Below are 24350 nucleotides of genomic sequence, written 5' to 3' on the forward strand. Positions count from 1 at the left end.
CTGCATAGCCACAAATCTCCTAGTCATTCATTAAGTAAGGGAAGCGCTCCCAGAAGCATTGCTCTCCTCTCCTAACACCCTTTGTCTCTTAATTTCCAAACTCCGGGTTCATTCCTATGTCAAGCAAGCCTGGTGTCTCTCTAAACAAGTCCTTCATTCGTGATGGGACACATTGCAGCAAACTAATGCTTTCTAAATGTTTTAACAGGCTGAGGAGGTTTCCAGGCTTTAGGATCACAAGATGGATATATGATCAGTGTGAACTTACAAAATAGCATCAGAAACAGCATGAGGGATGGTGGAAACAAAAGGAAATCATGTGGTACTTTGCCCAGCAAAGGGATGACAAGGCAAGAAGGAAAGCTGCGGGGATGAAAAATTACACTAAAAGTTAGTCACAAGATAAAATAACAGAGTTGAGGTCAAATATATCCATCAATGTAAAGAAGCTTAATTTGCCTGTTTAAAGAAAAAAGTCTTTCAATTTGACTAACAAAGCAAAATCCCATATTCTGCTCTACACAAGAGACACACTTAAAACAAGAGATCCCAAAAGGTTAAAAATAAAAGGATAGATAGAAATATTAAGACAAATGCAAAATAAAACCTAAAATTAGAGTTGCAATCTTGATATCTAAGAAGATGAAATTTGAACCAAAAAGCATCACAGGAGATAAGGAAGGAGACTATAAGATGCTAAAGGCAATAATTCAAAGTGAAGATATATCAGTTGTTATATTTATGCACTTAACAATTGGAGAGGCAGGAGAAACACAGAAACCCACCAGTAATAGATGATTTAACTACATCTCTCTTACTCAACACAAATCAAGTAAACAGTAAGGATAAAAAGGAGATTGAAACATATAATAAGGTAGGTCTTATAAATCTATGTAGAAATCGGAACCTCATTAGTAGAGAAAATACCATCGTCTGTGTGACCATACCTTGAGATTCAAATAAACTCCAAAGAGCAGAAAGAGTACTCTCTGATCACAATGCAGAGTTGTTATTTAGTTGCTAAGTTGTATCCGACTCTTTGTGACCTCATGGACTGTAGCCTGCCAGGCTCATCTGTCCATGGGATTTCCCAGGCAAGAATATTGCAGTGGGTTGCCGTTTCCTTCTCTAGGCGATTTTCCTGATCCAGGGATCAAACCCAGGGCTCCTGCACTGCAGGCAGATTCTTTACCGCTGTGCCACCAGGGAAACCCCATTATTAACAAATAAAAAACCAGAAAGACCACACCATCTGAAAATTAAAACAAAAAGCATGTTAATAAGTAGCTGTTGTTCAGAGGCAGAAGTGCACAATGCTATCACAGAATTTCTTGAAAATAACAATAATGGAAACAAATAATCAAGTCTATGGTATTCAACTAAAACAGTTAATAGGGGTAAAAGTTTAGTGTTAAAAACGTGTATCAATGTAATGAAAAAAAAAAAAAAAGAATCAAGCACCCACTCAGAAAAATAGAAAAGAATAAGTAAAAAGAATCCAGAAAAATTGAATTAATGAAGGCGAGAACAGAAATTAATGAATTAGAAAATGGGAAAAAAAGAAAAAAATTCTCAGAGCTGAAGCAGTCAATAAAATATACAAACTACCAGCTGAACGAATTAAGAAAATAAATGGTAGAAGGCATAGACACACTATAAGAAGTAGTAGCAGTGGGTGGGTAGGGAAAATCATCAAAACAGAGGAATCTAAAATAATGTAAGAGACTTTTTTCACTCTATGAAAAATTATTTGAAAACCTAGATGAAATGGATAATTTTCTAAAAAAACTTGCAGTTTACTTAATCCCACAGGAGACAGTCTTAACAGACCAATTACCACAGAATAGAAAAAATGATGAAAGAACTTCCCTATAAAAAAATATTAGGTCCAAATGGTTTCACAGGGGATTCCACCAAACCTTAAAGAAAAGGAAAAAGAAAACTTTAGATACTTTAAGCATTATAAGAATAATAACTGCAGTGGACTGAAACATGGGAAATATGTTCATTTCTGTGAGTTTATAATATATATGCCAATGATACTAACAACAACAAAACCTACTTGTCACCTTTGGTGAATAGAGTCTTTATTTCGAAAGTTGGCTGTAAAAGGGGAAGGAAGAATCTGTTATCTTTCTTTTCCTATGTAGAGTGTATATCATGATGAAGGTTTCTCTTTATAGAAACATTTGCAGTTTAAAAAACGAAAACTACTGGTAGGTTTAGAATATTACCATTTTGTAACCTCTAACAGAATATGTGGATCTGGACTATGATTATTACAGGCTGCTCCCTTCTTAAAGGGACAGATAAGAGACATTACGTGTTTTTCGATGGAAGGCCACCACATCACCCATAATGTATTCTTGGCACAAAATCAAACCTGAATCTGACCAAACCTCTAGAACTACTAATTTACAAGAAACACATAGTCCTGAGGAGCTTGTACAGTAATAACCTAGGAATACAATCAGCAAAACCCAAACTGTGTAACTTCTACAGGACAAATGATTGAATTTCCTAAACGAAAAAAATTGCAAAGGGGAAGAAGAGATGGTGGGAGAATCTGCCCGTTAAAAGAAATGGAAGCATCATTAACCAATCCAATGATGCAGTTTGGATCCTGAGTCAAACAAATGATGTAAAATTTAAAGGACAGTTGGGGGAAGTTTGGATACTGAATCATAATATGATGATATAAAACATTTATTGTTAGTTTGTTAAGGTGCAATAATGGTATTATAATTTAACCTTTTTTTGCTTTATATTGGAAGTTGATTTACAATGTTATGTTCCAGGTGTACAGTAAGGTGATTTAGTTATACGTATACATGTATCTATTCTTTTTCAGTTTCTTTTCCCACACAGGTTATTACAAAGAGTATTAAGTAGACTTCCCTGTGCCATAGAGTAGGTCCTTGTTTATTTCCATTTTATACTAAGGTCCATCTAGTCAAGCCTATCATTTATCCTGTGGTCATGTATGGATGTGAGAGTTGGACTGTGAAGAAGGCTGAGCACTGAAGAATTGATGCTTTTGAGCTGTGGTGTTGGAGAAGACTCTTGAGAGTCCCTTGGACTGCAAGGAGATCCAACCAGTCCATTCTGAAGGAGATCAGCCCTGGGATTTCTTTGGAAGGAATGATGCTAAAGCTGAAACACCAGTACTTTGGCCACCTCATGCGAAGAGTTGACTCATTGGAAAAGACTCTGATGCTGGGAGGGATTGAGGGCAGGAGGAGAAGGGGATGGGAGAGGATGAGATGGCTGGATGGCATCACTGACTCTATGGACGTGAATCTGAGTGAACTCCTGGAGTTGGTGATGGACAGGGAGGCCTGGCGTGCTGCAATTCATGGGGTCACGACTGAGCAACTGAACTGAACTGATTCTGACTGGTGTGAGTTGATACCTCATTGCAGTTTTGATTTGGATCCTCTAATAATTAGCAGTGTAGAACATTTTTTTGTATGCTTTTTGACCATTTCTATGTCTTCTTTGGAGAAATCTGCCCATTTTCTGGTTAATTTTTTTTTTAAATATTGAGCCACATGAGCTGTTTGTCTATTTTGAAAATTAATCGCATCATTTGCAAATATTTTTTCCCATTCTGTGGGTTGTCTTTTTACTTTGTTTATGGTTTCCTTTGCTGTGCAAAAGCTTTTAAGTTCAATAAGGTTCCATTTGTTTAATTTTGTTTTTATTTTCATTACTATAGGAGGTAGATCCAAAAAGACATTGCTGTGATTTATGTCAAAAGAGTGTTCTATGTTTTCCTTTAAGAATTTTATAGTTTCCAGTCTTACATTTAGGTATTTAATCCATTTTGAATTTATTTTTGTGTATGGTATTAGAGAATGTTCTAACTTCATTTTTTTACATGTGGTTCTATAGTTTTCCCAGCACCACTTACTGAAGAGACTGTTTTTTTCTACATCGTAGCTTTCTATCCTGTTCCATTGATCTATAAGTCTGTCTTTGTGCCAATATCATACTGTTTTGATGACTGTAGCTTTGTAATATAATCTGAAACCGTGGAGCCTGTTTGCTCCAGCTCTGTTTTTCTTTCTTAAGATTGCTTTGGCTATTTGGGGCCTTTTGTATTTTCATACAAATTTTGTGATTTTTGTTCTACTTCTATGAAAAACACCATTGGTAATTTGATAGGGATTACATGGATTCTGTAGAGTACTTTGAGTAGTTTAGTAATTTTGACAATATTGATTCTGCCAATCCAAGAACATGGTATATTTTTCCATTTGTTTGTCTCAGCTTTGATTTTTTTTCATCAGTGTCTTTTAGTTTTTACTAAAAGACTTTAGTCTTTAGTTTTTACAGGTCTTTTGTCTTCTTGGGTAGATTTACTCCTAGGTACTTTATTCTTTTTGATGTGATAGTAAATGAGATTGTTTCCCTAATTTCTTTCTTTCCTTTCACTGTTAGTATATAGAAATGCAACAGATTGTGTGTATTAATTTTGTGTCCTTCAACTTTATGAAATTCATCGACAAGCTCAAGTCAGTCAGTCAGTCAGTTCAGTCACTCAGTTGTGTCTGACTCTTTGCAGCTCCATGGACTGCAGCACACACCAGGCTTCCCTGTCTATCACCAACTCCCGGAGCTTGCCGAAAAGACATTGCTGCAATTTATGTCAAGAGTGTTCTGACATCTTGAGATTTTCTATCTGACATCTTGAGATTTTCTATGTATAGTATCATATATCTGCAAATAGTAACAGTTTTTCTTCTTCTTTCCCTGTTTGGATTGCATTTATTTCTTTTTCTTCTCTGATTGCCATGCTTCAGACTTTTAAAACTGTGTTAGTAAAATTGGTGAGAATGGACATCCTTACCTTTTTCCTGATCTTACAGGAAATGCTTTGGCTTTCCACTGTTGAGTATGATATTAGCTGTGGGTTTGTCATATATGGCCTTTATTGTGTTGAAGTATGCACCTTCTGTGTCCAATTTCTGGAGAGTGAGTGAAGTGAAGTCGCTCAGTCGTGTCCGACTCTTAGCAACCCCATGGACTGCAGCCTACCAGGCTCCTCCATCCATGGGATTTTCCAGGCAAGAGTACTGGAGTGGGGTGCCATTGCCTTCTCCCTTCTGGAGAGTATTATAGCCTTTTTTTTTTTTACAAAATAGAGAATCATATATTTCAGAGATATATTCTGATATATTTAAAGATGAAATTATATGATGTCTAGAATTTACTCCAAGAGATTGGAGGTAGGAAGAAAGAAAGTTCAATGAGGCTATAAACTAAAGAAGATTGTCAGGAGTTAGTATTGAAGAAAAACTAAGTGATGGGACATAGAGGTTCACTACTATTTTTTTTCACTTTTGTATATGCAGTATTTGAAATTTTCCAAAGTAAAAAGGTTTGTTGTTGTCTTTAATTAGTTACCATTCTGGGTGATTGTTATTTTCCCCTTATACTTTTATGTTTTTTCCAAGTTTTTCACAGTGATTGTGATTTATTTTATTTTTACATTCATTAATTAATTTTTTATTTTTGGTTGTGCTGGGTCTTTGTTGCTGTGCATGGATTTCTCTAGTTGAGGTGACTGAGGGCTGCTTTTGTTGTGGAGCACAGGCTCTAGGCACACAAGCTTCAGTAGTTCCATCTTGGGGCCTCAGTAGCTGTGGAGCATGGACTTAGTTGCTCTGCGGCACATGGAATCTTCCTGGACCAGGGACCCGTGAATCCAGGTCCGCTTCCTTGAACCCGTGTCTTCTACCTGTGTTGGCAGGTAGATTCTTATCTACTGTACTGGCAGGGAAGTCCTGGCAATTTGCTTTGAGTGATGGGAAGAATACTTTGTGACAAGAAATAAAACAAAAAATTTAATCACTCCCTAATTTCTTAGCTCACTGTGCAAAGTTTGATAACACCTCCAGTTTGTTCTCTGTGATTGTACTTGTTTCAGATAGGTTCACTGGTATCATATTTTAGATTTCACATACACAGTTCAGTTTAGTCACTTAGGCATGTCCAGCTCTTTATGACCCCATGGACTGCAGCACGCCAGGCATCCCTATCCATCACCAACACCTGGAGTTTGCTCAAACTCATGTCCATCGAGTTGGTGATGCCATCCAACCATCCCATCCTCTGACATCTCCTTCTCCTCCTGCCTTTAATCTTTCCCAGCATCAGGATCTTTTCTAATGAATCAGCTCTTCTCATCAGGTGGCCAAAGTATTAGAGTTTCAGCATCAGTCCTTCCAATGAATGTTCAGGACTGATTTCCTTTAGGATGGACTGGTTCAATCTCCTTGCAGTTCGAGGGACTCTCAAGAGTCTTCTCCAACACCACAGTTCAAAAGCGTCAATTCTGTGGCACTCAGCTTTCTTTACAGCCCAACTCTCATGTCCATATGTGACTACTGGAAAAACCATAGCTTTGACTAGATGGACCTTTGTTGGCAAAGTAATGTCTCTGCTTTTTAAAATGCTGTCTAGGTTGGTCATAGCTTTTCTTCCAAAGAGCAAGCGTCTTTTGATTTCATGGCTGTAGTTACCAGCTGCAGTGATTTTGGAGCCCAAGAAAATAAAGTCTGTCCCTGTTTCCATTGTTTCCCCATCTATTTGCCATGAAGTGATGGGATTGGATGCCATAATCTTAGTTTTCTGAATGCTGAATTTTAAGCCAACTTTTTACTCTTCTTTCTCACTTTCATTAAGAGGCTCTTCAGTTCTTCTTCACTTTCTGCCAAAGGCTTTAAGGTAGTCAATAAAGTAGAAGTAGATGTTTTTCTGAATTCTTTTGCTTTTTCTATGGTCCTATGGCTATGGGCAATTTGATCTCTGGTTCTTCTGCCTTTTCTAAATCCAGCTTGAACATCTGGAAATTCTCAGTTCACAAGAACGGTATGAAAAGGCAAAAAGATACGACACTGAAAGATGAACTCCCCAGGTCGGTAGGTGCCCAATATGCTACTGGAGAAGAGAGAAGAAATAGCTCCAAAAACAATGAAGAGGCTGAGCCAAAGCAAAAACAACGCCTGGCTGTGGATGTGACTGGTGATGGAAGTAAAGTTTGATGCTATAAAGAATAATATTGCATAGGAACTTGGAATTTTAGGCCCATGAATCAAGGTAAATTGGAAGTGGTCAAACAGAAGATAACAAGAGTGAACATCAACATTTTAGGAATCAGTGAACTAAAATGGACCAAAATGGGCAAATTTAATTCAGATTACCATTATATCTACTACTATGGGCAAGAATCCCTACTATGGAGTTTCCCTGCTATGTAGGCAAGAATCCCTACTATGAGAAAAATCCCTCATAGTCAACAAAAGAGTCCAAAATGCAGTACTTGGGTGCAGTCTCAAAAATGACAGAATGATCTCTGTTTCCAAGGCAAACCATTCAGTATTCGAGTAATCCAAGTCTATGCCCCAACCACTAATGGCAAGAAGCTGAAGTTAGTTCTGTGATGATCTACAAGACCTAGAACTAACACCAAAAAAATGTCCTTTTCATCATAGGGGACTGGAATGCAAAAGTAGGAAGTCAAGAGATACTTGGAGTACAAAATGAAGTAGGGCAAAGGCTAACAGAGTTTTGCAAAGAGAACACACTGGTCATAGCACACACCCTCTTGCGACAACAAAAGCGACAGCTCTACACATGGACATCACCAGATGGTCAATGCCAAAATCCAATTGATTATATTTTTGCAGCTGAATATGGAGAGGCTCTATACAGTCAGCAAAAACAAGACTGGGAACTGACTGTGGCTCAGACCATCAGATCCTTATTGCAAAAGTCAGACTTAAATTGAAGAAAGAAGGAAAAACACTAGCCCATTCAGGTATGACCTAAATCAAATCCCTTATGATTATACAATAGAAGTGACAAATAGATTCAAGGGAATAGATCTGATAGAGTGGCTGAAGAACTATGGGCGGAGGTTCGTGACATCGCACAAGAGGTGGTGATCATAGATTCCACATATAAGCGACATCATATGACCAACCTAGACAGCATATTCAAAAGCAGAGACATTACTTTGCCAACAAAGGTCCGTCTAGTCAAGGCTATGGTTTTTCCTGTGGTCATGTATGGATGTGAGAGTTGGACTGTGAAGAAAGCTGAGGGCCGAAGAATTGATGCTTTTGAGCTGTGGTGTTGGAGAAGACTCTTGAGAGTCCCTTGGACTGCAAGGAGATCCAACCAGTCCATTCTGAAGGAGATCAGCCCTGGGATTTCTTTGGAAGGAAGGATGCTGAAGCTGAAACTCCAGTACTTTGGCCACCTCATGAGAAGAGTTGACTCATTGGAAAAGACTCTGATGCTGGGAGGGATTGGGGGCAGGAGGAGAAGGGGATGACCGAGGATGAGATGGCTGGATGGCATCACGGACTCGATGGACATGAGTCTGAGTGAACTCCGGGAGTTGGTGATGGACAGGGAGGCCTGGCGTGCTGCAATTCATGGGGTCGCAAAGAGTCGGACACGACTGAGCGACTGAACTGAACTGATGGTATTTGTCTTTCTGATTATTTCATGTGCTAAGTTATTGAATCTCTAGTTGCGTCCATGTTGCTGCAAATAGCATTATTTTGCTCTTTTCAATGGCTGAGTAGGATTTCATTGTATAATGTGCCATGTCTTCTTTGTCCATTCATCTGTTGATGGGCGTTTGGGTTGTTTCCATGTCTTGGCTCTTGTGAACACTGCTGCTGGGAACATAGGATTGACATATATCTGTTTGAGTTAGTTTTGTCTGGATATATGCCCAGGAATGAGGTTGCTGGATCATATGGTAATTCTACTCTTAGTTTTCTGAGGAGCGTCCGTACTGTTGCTGATAGTGACTGCACCAGTTTACATTCCTATGAACCGTGTAGGAGGATTCCCTATTCTCCACATCCAGCATTTGCTATTTATAGATTTTATCATGATGGCCATTCTGACCAGTGTGAAGTCAGAACTGTTAAATTCTTTATTCTTTAACATATTTTTTCCTCTTAGAAATGAGAAAATTGAACCCCAAATACTTTAAGTAACTTGCTCAAGATACTATAGCTGGTAAGAGACAGAGCCAGGATTGGAACTCAGGCTGACTGACTCCAGATCTCACTGCTCAAATCACAGGCATCCTTGCCTCCCGCTTTCAGTAATTGCTTGGTGAAACATCTACATCCTTCTCCCTTCTTCCATAGGAGCAATCATATGTGTGCTTGAACACTGTGACACTGTCCCTAAAGAGTCTGGCTCTGCTTGCAGGATTGTGGGTGACCTTGGGCACCAAGTCTCTTTATTCTCTGAGCTTCAGTTTTATCACCTACAAAATGAAGAGGTTAGACTGGTGTTAGCTTGTTGCTTACCAGCTGTGTACCTTGAAGAAGTATCATAGCCTCTCTGAGCTAGATTCCTGTCTCTGAAAAGGGCATCGTTATTTCTGCCTTGCAGGGTGGTTGAGAAGAATATGGGAGACCATGTGTGAACAGGGTGGGGCACCGTGCCTGGCATGATAGTGATAAGCGATGATGGCCATTGTCTCTTCCCAAGAGTCCCTGAGTCTGGAGGGTTTGGAAGAGGACTCGCTTGCCAAGGGAGATCCTATGGGGCCTTGCAAGGGCATTTGGATGACACTGTGGTGAGAATGCCACACTAGCATAGGCAGGGGATAAAGAGAACTTTGCGCTAAAACGGAGCCTAACAACTGTGTGAGCTGCTGTTTATTAAGCCACCGCTATTCTCTAGATGCTTTACAAACACTTCACACAACCTTGACTCAGTCCAGCAGGGCTGGCATTAATGGCATCCCCATGGCCAGTAGTGAGTGGAGGTACAAGAATTGAAAACCCTGCTCTTTCTCCTTTATCATTTTGCTCTGATTATGCCTAATTAGATCTTTAAAATTATGTGCACCGATTAAATTGATTTTTTGATTAAAAAATCAATTTTTAAATGACCAGTTAAGTAGATTTTTTTCAGGTGTTCAACGAACACATGTGCAATATAGCAAATACAAGAAAAATCCAGGAAAATAGACAATCCACTAGCAAATCTACTATCCAGCGTATAGACACAGCTGTGACTTAACATTTTTTCCTAGATCTTTTTTTCTTTTTTAAATTTCTTTGGTGGCGTTGGGTCTTAGTGCAGCGTGTGGGCTGTTTTGTTGCTGTGTGAGAACATCTCTCTAGTTGTGGTATACAGGCTCCAGAGTGCATGGGCTTGGTTTCCCTGAAGCATGAGGGATCTTAGTTCCCTGACCAGGGGTCGAACTTGAGTCCCCTGCATTGGAAGGCAGATTCTTAACCACTGGACCACCAGGAAAGTCCGTAGATCTTTTTTTTCTTTGTATATTTTCCTTATATTACTGAGATCAGGGGATGGTAATAGGTTTTTAACATCATTGAAAGAATGAAATGACCTCAGATGATAAGGACCTTAGATTAGAAAGTACTGAAGTTACTTTATTGCAGGAGGTCTCAATTGTGGGTCAGTTTGCCTCCAAAGGAACATTTGGCAATGTCTGGTGCTATGGTATGGTTGTTTGTGTTCCCCCTAAATTCATATGTTGAAATCTCAATACCCAGTGTGATGGTGTTAGAAAGCAGGACCTTTGGGAGGTGCTTTGGTCCTAAGGGTGGAGCCCCCATGAATGGCATTAGGCCCCAGAGAGCTTACTAGTGCCTTCCACCATGTGAGGATACAGGATAAAGCTTACTAGTGCCTTCCACCATGTGAGGATTCTGGCTATGAACCAGAAAGAGAGCCACTATCAAAACAAAACCATGCGGGCACCTTGATCTCAGACTTTCCAGCCAACAGAACTCTGAGAAGTAAATTTCTGTTGCTTACAGGGCACCTCACCTGTGATAGTTTGTAACAGCAACCTGAACAGACTAGGCCTCCAGAGACTGCTTGGTTATCACAGCTCGGGGAGGAAGGCCACTGTCACCTAGTGGGTAGAGACCAGGGATGCTGCTGAACATCCCACAGTGCAGAGGGCAGGCAGTCCCCACAACACAGATTATCCTGCTCGAATGTCAGTAGTGCCTAGATGGGGAACCCTCGTCTGTCTGATGCCTCCAAATTCAGTGGGTTTGTTGGTGTTGAAAACAAGCAGCTGCATCCTGCTCGTCTCCATGGCAACACACCAAAGCACAGAGGGGTCCAGCCTGATGAAGTGGCCGGGGAAGGCTGGTAGCTTTGGCTGCATTTCTGAGGGGCTGGGATCTAGGTCCCTGGGGTTGGATTTCAGCACCTCCCTCTCTAAGATGGTTTCCCATGCCGGCAGCATTGCCACCACTTTCACAGCCACTTTGTCAGGGGTCTGTAGTGAAGCCAGAGGACTGGGAGTGAAGCTGGAGTACCATTCCCACTAACTATGAGACCCTGGGATCTGGTGGGTCAGAGGTCAGAGACAGGTGGAAATTAAGAGGAGGACATTAAGACCCAGCCGGGAGAGGTGTCCTGAGTCTGCCCATGCGGCCAGCAGGGCCGTCTTTTGTTTTCCTCTGTCCTGAGGGAGTTGGGTCAGGAACACACTGCTGGTAGAGACTGAGTGGGAGAACAGGCAGAGACTGCTCTCGTGTTAGTTTTCGGGCCTGCCGTAACAATGCACCACAAATGGAGTGGCTTAGACTTCCCTGACGGCTCAGTGGGTTAAGAATCTGCCCGCAATGCAGGAGACACAGGTTTGATCTCTGGGTCAGGAGGATCTTCCGGAGAAGGGAGTGGCTACCCACTCCAGTATTCTTACTTGAAAAATTCCATGGACAGAGGAGCCTGGCTGGCTACAATCCACAGGGTTGCAAAGACTTGGACATGACTGAGCGAGTAAGCAAGCAAGCAAGACAACAGAAGCTTCCTGTCTCACATTCTGGAAGCTAGATGTCTGAAATCAAGGTGTCAGCAGGCCATGCCCCTTCTGGAGATGCTGAGAAAAGATCTGTTCCAAGCCTGTCTCCTGGCTTTTGGTCGTTCCTTGGCTTTTGGCAGCATTACCCCAGTCTTCACATGCCATCCTCTCTGTCATCCTGTCTCCAAGTTTCCCCCTTGTATAAGAACATCAGTTGTATTAGATTGGAGACCCACCCCACTCCAGTATGGCCTCATCTTAACTGCAATAATCCTATTTTCAAATAAGTTCATATTCTGAGGTAGTGGGGATTAGGACTTCAACCTATAGATTTAGCAGGGACCCAATGCAACCTGTAGCAGAGCTCATGTTTGGGATGTGGCTTTGGTGTTGCTAGCCAAGCAGGAGGATCTGAATCACATCGCCTGGATGCTCACAGGTGCTTATTGACAGTGAAGCCCTTCCTGTGTAGATGTCCGTCTCCTGAGGGTCCCCTGCCCTGTTCTGAACCCGAAAGAGGTAGGGATGAGGGGGTAGCCACTCAGAAGTCCTGCTTGACCCAGTGGCACTTAGGCAGGAGGATTTATATGTCTGGCCCATGATGGTGGGGATTGTAGCCCGTGGCCAAGAATCCATGTGATCTAAACCAAAATGGAGAAAGAAAAAAAAAAAAGAAGAAGGGAGATTGGAGACTGGGAGTAGGATGAGATGTAGACACAAAAGGACAACTGTGCCCTGAAACGCTCTAAAGTAGGAGGCATGTGGGCTGGAGCAGACTTTTTTTGGCACACGTGCTGGTCAAATTGATGGGGGTTTCCCAACATGGATCCTGTGGAATACTGGTTCTGTGGGATTTTAAATAGACACTATGCAAAGGAAGGGTTCCATGGCAAAATAAGTTTGGAGAACAGTACTAAACTGAATTTTGTTTCCAACATCAAGATTTTGGAAACTTCAATATACTAATTTGGACTGTACCTCTTCCAGAAGAATGAACAGCAATCAGCATTCACAACTTGATTGCGCCACAGAAACTTTATTCCCAGGAGCATCTTGCAGGATGCATTTTGAGAAATATTGAACTAGGAAATGGACAAGCCCATAGTAAAGAAATCCACATACTTGATAGATGTAGTAAGTAATCATCTTGAAAATTTTCTGATTTATGTTATTACATAGTCCTCCCTTTTTAGAGCTTCCTCTGTTGCCAGTATATTGGATTTTCTTGGTTTGTGAAACATTTCTTGATGTTTATACCTTTTTGGGGGAATGACTGATAAAATCCTCAACATTGATCACACAACTGTCAGCAAAATTATTTTACATGATGCCACAGGCCTAGCACCAACTTTCAAATATATCCTGCTTTTTCCACCTCTAGTCAGCCACTCCCCGCAGCCCCTGCAGCAAACATGGTCCTTTACAAAGTGTCTGTGGGTTCCCCATGGTCTTCTTAAGCCAACATAGAAAGTCATCATAATATGACCCTTGAAAGGTCTACTGGCTTCCTGAGATGAGACAGAGCATACTAAACAAAGTTAGGGCCCAAAGTTCATTTTCTTTTCATATTTTATCCCAAATACATCATTTGTTTGGACTGCCTACCGAACAAACCTGGAGCCAGTTTCTTTGGCAGGTGATCCCAGCAATCCCAAATGAAGCAGTGGGAAAAGTGAGACAGAGAAATGAGAAAAGCCGAAAGTCGGTACATTAAGGAGTGGGTTCTTGTTGCAGGGAACGGAGACTCAGTCGAGCTGGGGAACCTTGGGGAGACTGTGACACATCTTGGAATGTGTCCCCTGAGGGTGGAGTGACTGGAGCATTCGCCTACCCACTCACCCCCTCACCCTCCATTGGTTCAGAGTTGGCAACTGGACTGAAGCGTCCCCCTAAAATTCGTGTTCTTTCCAGAACTTCAGAAGGTGATCTTATTTTGAATTAAGGTATTTGCAGATGTAATTAGTTAAGATGAGGTCCTACTGCAGTAGGTGGGCCCTTAATCCAATGTGACTGGTGTCCTTAAAAGAAGAGGAGACACAGACAGACACCAGGGAAGGTGGTCATGTGAAGACCAGGGCAGAGATTAGAGTGAGGCTCCTACAAACCAAAGTGCATCAAGGATTGATGGGTGGCTCAGATGGTAAAGCGTCTGTCTACAATGCGGGAGACCTGGGTTTGAGCCCTGGGTTGGGAAGATCCCCTGGAGAAGGAAATGGCACTCCACTCCAGTACTCTTGCCTGGAAAATCCCATGGACAGAGGAGCCTGGTACGCTACAGTCTATGGGGTCGCAAAGAGTTGGACACGACTGAGCGACTTCACTGCACTTCACCAGAAGGTGGGAGGAAGCAGGAGAAGATCAGAGAGAGCATGGCTCTGCTGACACCTGGGTTTTGGACTTGATTGACTCCAGAACTGTGAGAGAGAAATTTTTGTTGTAGTAAGCCATCCAGTTTGTGGTACTTCATTGTTGTTGCTCAGTTGCTAAGTCATGTCTGACTCCTTGTGACCCCATTGACTGCAGCATGCCAGGCTCCTCTGTCCTCCAGTATCTCTCAGAGTTTGCTCAAATTTATGTCCATTGAATCAGTGATGCCATCCAACCACCTCATCCTCTGCTGCGCTCTTCTCCTTTTGCCTTCAATCCTTCCCAACATCAGGGCTTTTTCCAATGAGTCGGCTCTTCTCATCAAGTGGCCAAAGTATTAGAGCTTCAGCTTCGGTCCTTCCTATGAATATTCAGGGTATATTTCCTTTAGGATTAACTGGTTTAATCTCCTTGCTGTCCAGGAGACTCTCAAGAGTCTCCTCCAGCACCACAATTCGAAAGCATCAATTCTTTGGCACCTAGCTTTCTTTATGGTCCAACTCTCACATCCATATATGACTACTGGAAAAACCATAGCTTTGACTAGACGGACCTGTGTCAGCAAAGTGATGTCTCTGCTTTTTAATATGCTGTCTAGGTTTATCTAGGTACTTCATTAGGGAAGCCCTAACTGATAAACCCCAGAAGATGTAGAGCCCCCCACCCTACCTCCAATTCTCCCCAGGTACCTGAGAAAGCCTTCAGGCGGGGAAACAGAGATGCAGATTGTTTGAGGGGGGACACTGTTGATGAGCTGAAACCATCCCAGCTACAGAGAGCTCAGGGTGAACATGGGTGGTGTCTGCTATTCTCACTTGAGGCATTATATCATAGCTAAGTGCATGAACTTAGAAGTCGGGTTCAAGTGTCTGCTCTATCAGTTACGGGTTTTAAGACCTTGGGCAAGTTATATAATCTTTCTGAGACTCAGCTTTCTTTATTTAGAAAATGGGCGTGAGATCATACTTCACAAAAATGCTGTATCACTGAGTTCACTTTCATAAAGCATCCAGCACATGGCGCCATGCAGTAAGCATCGTCTATTATCACTAGATATTATTAGTAGAAAGAGTTCAGGCTTTGGATTCAAACAGATTTGAGTCTAAATTTCAGCTCTGTTGCTACACGACCTTGTGGAAGTTACTCATTTGAGTTTCAATTTTTCCATGAAGATAATAACACTGTGTGTGAAGCCCTTGCTAGTTTGAACTTTTCTCTGCTGCTCAAGGAAGCATGAAAGGATCGTCCTGGAAGCATCTTTGAAAGCTTCCGCTCACTCAGGGATGAGGTTCCAGGGGGTATTTCTGAAACCCAATGTCTCGCCCTGGGCCCATGGTAGACTGCAGTGGCCTGTCCTCTTGACCTTGCTTTCTGATGCTTGTGTTTCACCTGCTGTCCCTCTGGTATCTTGTCGCCCCACCTCTCATCACCCTGCATCTGACTCGTACTAATAAAGCCCAAATCCCCAAAGTGACACGTAGAGTCTGGGCTGACGCCTTGGCCGACTGCCGGGCGGGCATTCCTTTGAGCGAGGAAAGGAAGCTCAGACGCCCGCCCGTGCCTTTGCGTCTGAGCTGGAAATGTGGCCACCGCCTGCGGAAACATTGGCAGCAGCTTCATGGAAAGAAGTTGGAGACGCTTTCCATGGGCAAGGACTGGGGAGGGGTCGGCCCCCTCTCTGGCTTCTTGGCTCACAGACGACAGGCAGTGGGACAGGTGTTGATGGGATGATGTTGGCTGTTAACTTTCCAGTCCCCATCTCACTCTCAACTAGCAGTTTGTCTGGTGCTCGATGGGCAAGTGTGAACAGAGGGGAGGACGATCCCCTAGGAGTCCTGCTTACACGCTCCAGTCCCCACTATCCCGATGTCCAATCTGGTAGCCACAAGCTGTGTGTGGCTACAGGACACTGTAAGGTGCCTAGTGCCACGGAAGATCAAAACCTTGCGTTTTATTTAATTTTTAATTTAAAAACAGATTCTCAATTCAGCTATTGGAAAAATTTAAAAATTTTATTTGGAACAACTTAGGTATGTGGATCATACCGTTTACTTTTACAATGGTAACTTTATGAAATCTAAAAACAGATTCAGGATTTCCAGTGAAAATTTAGCATCTGAATGGAGACGTGCCTGTAAATATAAAATACATACCAGATTTTTGAGGACTTATTTTGAGAAAAGAATGTAAAATAAATCATTACAATTTTTTAAAGCATTAATTCCTGGATGAAATGCTAATATTTTAGCTATATTGGGCTAAATATATTATTAAAAGTATTTACCTACCTTTTTTGACTTTAAAAATATGACTAGAACATTTTAAACTATGCGCATAGCTTGCATTTAAATGTCTGTTGGACAGTGCTGCTCTGTAGATTGTAAAAGCATAAACATTAATGCTGCAAAGAGCTTTAGCCATCATCTGGAGCATTCTTGAATTTTCCATGTGAGGAATCTGACACACGAGATGCTTAAATGACCTTCCCAAGAACTAGAACCCAAACATTTTTTCTCCTGGCCACAGTTACACAGAAGCTGGGGCATTACAAATAGGCCAAGTTGCATAAAGTGAGGTAATGGATTGAACGTATATGAGGGTTGGGAAGGGGAGGGAGGTGAGAGGGCATTTAAGCAGGGGGTGGGGGTATATGTATACATACATGATGAACGTGAGTCTGAGTGAACTCTGGGAGGTGGTGATGGACAGAGAGGCCTGGCGTGCTGCGATTCATGGGGTTGCAAAGAGTCGGACATGACTGAGCGACTGAACTGAAATGAACTGAACTGAACTGAATGCCAAGGTCTGTCTAGTCAAGGCTATGGTTTTTCCAGTGGTCATGTATGGATGTGAGAGTTGGACTGTGAAGAAGGCTGAGCACCAAAGAATTGATGCTTTTGAACTGTGGTGTTGGAGAAGACTCTTGAGAGTCCCTTGGACTGCAAGGAGATCCAACCAGTCCATTTTGAAGGAGATCAGCCCTGGGATTTCTTTGGAAGGAATGATGCTAAAGCTGAAACGCCAGTACTTTGGCCACCTCATGCGAAGAGCTGACTCATTGGAAAAGACTCTGATGCTGGGAGGGATTGGGGACAGGAGAAGGGGACGACAGAGGATGAGATGGCTGGATGGCATCACTGACTCGATGGACGTGAGTCTGAGTGAACTCCAGGAGTTGGTGATGGACAGGGAGGCCTGGTGTGCTGCAATTCATGGGGTCGCAAAGAGTCAGACACAACTGAGCGACTAAACTGAACTGAATGCCAATTCATGTTTACATACGGCAAAAACCATCACAATATTGTAAAGCAATTATCCTCTAGTTAAATTATATATATATATATAAAGAAGGTACATGTTGATAACGACATGACAGTAGTATCACAAGATATTTCAAATGTGAAATGGAATTTGTTATTAGTTTTGCCCTTTTCTGAGGAGCATAACTAGGCTAGGAAGTATCCATTGAGATTTCTCAGAGGGGCACAGCCCTCCCTCTCACCCCACCCCCGCACCCCGAGGTGTCTGCCTCATTCTGGAGCTCCAATGTCGAAGGCTCTTTCCTGTAAGGAATGTTCTCTCTTTGAGGCGATGCAGGAAGCAGGCTCAGGGCAGAGAAGCCATCCTGTGACTTTGGGCTGAGTATCTCCTCCACTTTCCTGTCTCCCTCTTTCTTCGTTTCCCTTTCTCCACCACTTTTGGAAGGGGACAAAGAGAGTATTAGTGGAAGGCAGGGACCCCTCTCACATATCCCTGGCTCTGGGCGACATGCTGACATGCTGGAGTTGGCGATAGGGAGATGATTGCTCACTAGTCAGTCCGACCTTGACCATGGCATTTGGGTGTGAATTTGACCAAAGTGGAGACTGTTAGTGTGATTCTAGCTGGGAAGAGAGGGTGACTATCAATGTGATTACAGAAAAGGGAGGGGGCATTGACTGGTCTGAGGGTCCTTGCATATTTGGCTTTGCGCACACTGGGGTGTGTGCATGGCTGTAACCTTAGGGGTATGGCTGTGTGTCTGTGTGTGTGAGCTGAGCATGGTGTGGGAATAGGAGGGGCCTGAAGTGGAGGTTCTCCATCCCAGTGTTTGGGTGAATGGAGAGCAAAGAGGAATGGAAAAGTGATTTTGAAGGAGTTTTTGTAGACTTGGGGAAGTCAGAGCATTGAGCCTATAGTGTGTTTGAACGTGTGCCCAGGTGGGTGGGGTTATGGATAGTGGCAGGTGTGGCTGTATGTCTGAAGGTGGAGTCAGCCCCTAGAGTATGTGTTTTGTGGCCTTTTTGTGTCAGAACTCAAAGCATTTCCTGTAGGCACCAAAGTGTTGCAAGAACTTGCACTAAGACAGGAAGAGAGTGGGCATAATGGCAGAGTAAAAAGACCCGAGTTCACCTCCTTTCATGAGAAATTGCAGTAAGATTATTATCTGCTAGCTTCCACCCTCTTGCTCTTCCTTCCCTGCTTTTCTTCTCTGTATTACATTGCAAGGTTACAGAGCTCTTGCTTAGTGACAGGTACTGTATTGGACATATTTGTCACTTGTCTTTTGTCGCCATAAACTAACTCCTTAAGGTGACTGAGCCTGTGGATCCATGTCCCTGCTGCTTTTTCTTCTGCAGCCCCATTGCAGACCCCAGAGATGCCTAGCCAGGTCTGCAGCATCTTGGTCAATGGCACGTGCGGCCTGGGCCAGCCCTGAGGCCTCAGGGCATGATTTCCTCCACCAGCCGCCTGTCCCTCTGGCGTGGGCCTGGGCAGCCTGGCTGCCTGCAGGCTGTCACACAAGCCTCAGGACTACCAGCCAAGCCTGACCCTGGAGAGGGTCACAGGACCCGGCAGAGGAGAGGCTTCTGGTAGGGTCACTTCTCCCCCTTCAGACTGCTGACTGTGGTCACGCACAATGTCCTCCTCGACCTGGCTCCCTGGAGAGGACTTCCAGCTGCCCACAGGTCTTAGAACTCAGTGGTGACACCACTTGATACACTGAAGCCTGGCTGTCCCTGCCCTCCAGGGCTCTGCCCAGCTGGGCTCATGGTCCACACTTGCTCCTCTTTGGCACAGCCGCCTTGGTGCTCAAAATTGGGCTTGCAAAGGAAGAGGAAGTGCTGTCCTCAGAAAAACGCTTCAGCAGGCCTGGAGCCTGGCCCCTCTCTGCTTCACCTTGTTTTCTTAACTCTGTGTTTATAAAGAAAATTGTACAGAGACAAGGGAACATTGGGCCTTCCAGGTGGCTCAGTGGTAAAGAATCTGTCTGCAAATGGAGGAGATGTGGGTTTTTGATTCCTGGGTCGGGAAGATCCCCTGGAGAAGGAAATGACAACCCACTCCAGTATTCTTGCCTGGGAAATCCCATGGACAGAGGAATCTGGTGGGCTGCAGTCCACGGAGTTGCAAAGAGTTGGACATGACTGAGCACAATGGAAACATTATGGAATTTGAAATGTCCAGACCCAGGGGGTCTGCCTTGTAGGGCCTTGGGACTTCTGCAATGCCACCTGGACCCCAGTATGAACTCCTTTGTGAACTGTTTTTGAACCTCTCTGAGCCTCAGGTTTTCAAATCTGTCAAATAAAGACATCTTCTTGATCACTGTACAGGGTTATAGTTTAGGTGAAATGAACTAGGCAGTGTGAAAGTAGTTTGCAAAAGAATGGACGGGAAGGAGGAGACAAATGGTGACTTGGAACTTCCTGTATTCCATGGACGTCACAGACTGCCTCTAAGTCTGGAGCTGGACTCTGTAGACTGACAGCTTTCCTGACCTCTGCCAGCTCCCTTTGCTCAAACTCTAGTTCTTATTTTTCCTCCTCCATGGACTTGATATAAGCCATTCTCAAGGGGGAACCCTGACCATTTGGTACACATTTGTGCAGAAGCATCAGTAGTGTGTAGACAACTTCTAGGAGTTAGGAGTCCTGGGCTCCGGTCCAGTCCTGCCACTCCTGGTGAGATTTGGACAGAGTAGCCAAACTCTGGGCTTTCTGTGCACAAGCATGCCCCTGGCTCTTCATCCCCCTGACACCCCCAAGGATTCCCCAAGCCTTAGTGTGAAACCAGATGCCTCAACTGGACATTCATAATCTCTAAAGTCTGGCTTCCATTTACTTCTTCCAGTCGTAAAATCCTCCTCCTCCCTGCCCTGACTCCCGTTGTCCTGCCAAAGCCCTGGACTTTCCCTTCCACGCCCTTACCTCCATCTGTGAATGGGGTATGTTCAGGATACTTAGAGCAGTGCCTGCTGCTGACCAAGTACTCTGTAAACGCAGCTTTGATCACTTCTGCCTAGAGCAATCACTCCTTGTCTTCTATTCCTGCCTCATCCACACAGCATCACTCACACAGTGCTCTAGGCACAGCTATTCAACCAGACTTTAATAAACACATTTAGACGGTGGAACACTGTATGAGATATTTGACCGGGATTTTTCCAAGATGTCCTGCGTCCACCATTGGGTCCTTACATAGTTGTCTGTGGTCCTTTCCTGTTTCCAGAATATTTATGACTGTTTTTCCTCAAACACATCAAGTTATGCTTCCAAAATATTTATAACTATCTCTTTCACTACCTCTCCCCCATTCTCCGGGTGTCCATGACACAGCTTCTGTCAGAGTTTTGGTTTTAGAGTGTTTTGTATACAATGCTTTTAGGAAAATTTTCATTCCAATTCTGGCTTCTGTGTCAACTTCTCCCCCACCCCCAACCCCCTGCAACTATTGAGGATTGGCTTATTTGCTGCTCCTTAGCTGCCAGAGCCATGGGATGCCATTTCATAGTTGTGGCCCCCTACCTTGTGGCCATAAATTAAGCATATGGCTCTCTGAGGTTCCTAAGGAGCTGCACCTAACACGTGTTGAATGCCAGCTGTGTGCCAGGCCCTACTTGGGGCTCTCTGTTTATCTCATTTAACCCTTAGTACTGCTCTGAGTAGGGCTTCCCTGTGGCTCAGATGGTAAAGAATCAGCCCACAGTGTGGGAGACCTGGATTCTATCCCTGGGTCAGGAAGATCCCCTGGAGAAGTGAATGGCTATCTGCTCCAATATTCTTGCCTAGAGAATTCCATGGACAGAGGATCCTCGTGGGCTCTACAGGGATCATAAAGAGTCCACAGTGTTGTGAAGAGTTGAACATGACTGAGCGACTAAGCACACACTTTGATTCCTGGGCTGGGAAGATCCCCTGGAGAAGGAATAGGCTACCCACTCCAGTATTCTTGGGCTTCCCTGGTGGCTCAGACAGTAAAGAATCTGCCTGCAATACAGGAGACCTGAGTTCAGTCCCTGGGTTGGGAAGATCCCCTGGAGAAAGGAAGAGCTACCTACTCTAGTATTCTGGCCTGGAGAATTCCATGGACAGGGGATCCTTGCAGGCTTACAGTCCATGATGTCACAAGGAGTTGGACACGACTGAGTGACTTTCACTTTTTTTCACATTTCTCACCCGGAAGACAGAGCTGCCGCATACCATCTGGCAGGCTGTGCCCTGCACAAAGGTACAACCCAGGGGCAGCTAGGACTATTAATATAATTCAGATCATTGTCACTGACTAAACCACCAGCCCTGGTGGTGCCCTTTTAAGAAGGAAATCTGTTTTCCTTTAGTTCAGTTCAGTTCAGTTGCTCAGTTGTGTCCAACTCTTTGAGACCCCATGGATTGCAGCACACTGGGCCTCCCTGTCCATCACCAACTCCTGGAGCTTGCTCAAACTCATGTGCATTGAGTCGGTGATGCTATCCAACAATCTCATCCTCTGTCGTCCCCTTCTCCTCCTGCCTTCTATCTTTCCCAGCATCAGGGTCTTTTCCAATGAGTCAGTTCTTTGCATCAGGTGGCCAAAGTATTGGAGCTTCAGCTTCAGCATCAGTCCTTCCAATGAATATTCAGGACTGATTTCCTTTAGGATTAACTGGTTTTGTCTCCTTACAGTCCAAGGGACTCTCAAGAGTCTTCTCCAACACCACAGTTCAAAAGCATCAATTCTTCGGTGCTTAGCTTTCTTTATGGTCTAACTCTTACATCCATAAGTGACTACTGGAAAAACCATAGCTTTGACTAGATGAACATTTGTCAGCAAAGTAATGTCTCTGCTTTTCAATATGCTGTCTAGGTTTGTCATAGCATTTTTTCCAAGGAGCAAGAGTCTTTTAATTTCATGGCCGCAGTCACCATCTGCAGTGATTTTGGAGCCCAAGAAAATAAAGTCTGTCCCTGTTTTCCATTGTTTCTGCATCTATTTGCCATGAAGTGATGGGACCAGATGCCATGATCTTAGTTTTTTTAATGTTGAGCTTTAAGCCAGCTTTTGCACTCTCCTCTTTCACTCTCATCAAGAGGCTCTTCAGTTCCTCTTCACTTTCTGCCATAAGGGTGGTGTCATCTGCATATCTGAGGTTATTGATCTTTCTCCTGGTAATCTTGATTCCAGCTTGTGCTTCATCCAGCCAGGCATTTTGCATGATATGTTCTGCATAGAAGTTAAATAAGCAGGGTGACAGTATACAGCCTTGATGTATTCCTTTCCCAATTTGGAACCAGTCCTTTGTTCCAAGTCCAGTTCTAACTGTTGTTTTCCTTAGGAGTTGCCATTAAGTTACTGCTTATGGCTTGATGACCCTGGTACTTCCAAGGCAATCCTACAGGCTCATTCCAGCTGGAAGGAACCACAGAAATAGTCTAAGACCTCAATTACACTCTCCACCACCCTCATGCTTGCCTGGACCACGGAGTAGCCCTCTTGGGATTCTCCTACTTTACCCCATTCTCCTTCCACAGCAGCCAGGGGTTGCTTTTAAACCTGAAAATCAGCTCATATCACACTGCTTCCACCAGAAGCTCTCCCATGCTCCTTTAAATCCCTTCCCCACATGGCACTTTAGATAAAACTCACACTGCTTTTTGTCATCACTCAAAGATCAGCTCAAAACTCACCTCCTCAGAGAGGCTTTCTCTGACCACCCCGTCTAATAAGCTCTCAATACCCTGCCTTCTGTTATTTTTTATCTCAATGGTTTGAATTATGTATTCACCTGCTTCCTGGTTTCTTTTATCTGTCTCCCCCACTAGACCGTAAACTATGTAGGGGCAGAGCCAGTGTGAGTCCGGTTCATGGTTTAACTCCTGTGACCAGCAGAGAGTGGGAGGTGCTGGATAAGCTTTCCTGATCAAATGAAACAATAGATAATTGTCTTTCCCTTTCCCATTCCCTCCCTTGTAAGTTTCAGAGCTCAGCAAACTGAAGCCCAGGGTGAAAGGTGAGATGCGTGGAGTAAAGGTCTGAGTTCATGCCACACCATCAGCCACCACCATCTAGTACTGGTGGTGGAACCGGTACTGATCCACTGCCTCTAAGCACTGGGTCTGCGGTACCCAGAAAGACTGAAGGCTCACAAGGATGCCTGATGCGCTCAGGGTAACCTGAGTCGTGGGTGACTTTCGGATGTCCCCATAACCCAAGGGACGTGATCTGATGTCACATTCCAAGCCCCCCACTTGCCTCTGACCTTTGAGAGGAAAGAAGTAGGAGAACAAAGCCACTGGACCCAAACATCTAACTTCTTGCCAAGTGCCACACTGCATTCAGGTCTGATCTACTTACTCTTAACAGATTTAAGAAGATCTTAAAATTCATGAAAGGCTTTTCAGATTAACTTTTTATCAAAAAAAGTAAAAGAGTTTAAAGAGTCAAATAATGCTAACAAGCTTGTAACTTAAAAAAGAAAACACACAGTTAATCTTGTTTAATGCTGAGCCAAGTGGTATACTATTATGACATTTATTTTCTTGTATAACATTTTTCGTTTCCTGGGGCTAATTACTGCTCATTTTTTTCATTGTTTAGATTTCTTTGAACCCTTGGCTAAGTTTCCCCACATCCTCTAATACACCAAAAGTGATTCCTGATACAATTTCCCCTTTAGTAAATTTGTCAGCTAGTCTCAGTCTCATATTTTTGCAGAGATGGTGCTTCTGGCACCTTCTTTCCTCTCTTCTCTAGGTCCTGTGGCTCTCTTGGCCTCCTGGCCATGGTTAAGGGAATAGGCGCGCTTAGAAAACAGTGACAGCCACATCCCCACTGGACTTCCCAGGTGGTACTTGTGGTTAAGAACCTGCCTGGCAGTGCAGGAGGAGACATAAGAGATGTGGGTTCAATC

The sequence above is a fragment of the Ovis canadensis genome, chromosome 22, assembly GCF_042477335.2.
Source record: "Ovis canadensis isolate MfBH-ARS-UI-01 breed Bighorn chromosome 22, ARS-UI_OviCan_v2, whole genome shotgun sequence".
Lineage (NCBI taxonomy): Eukaryota > Metazoa > Chordata > Mammalia > Artiodactyla > Bovidae > Ovis > Ovis canadensis.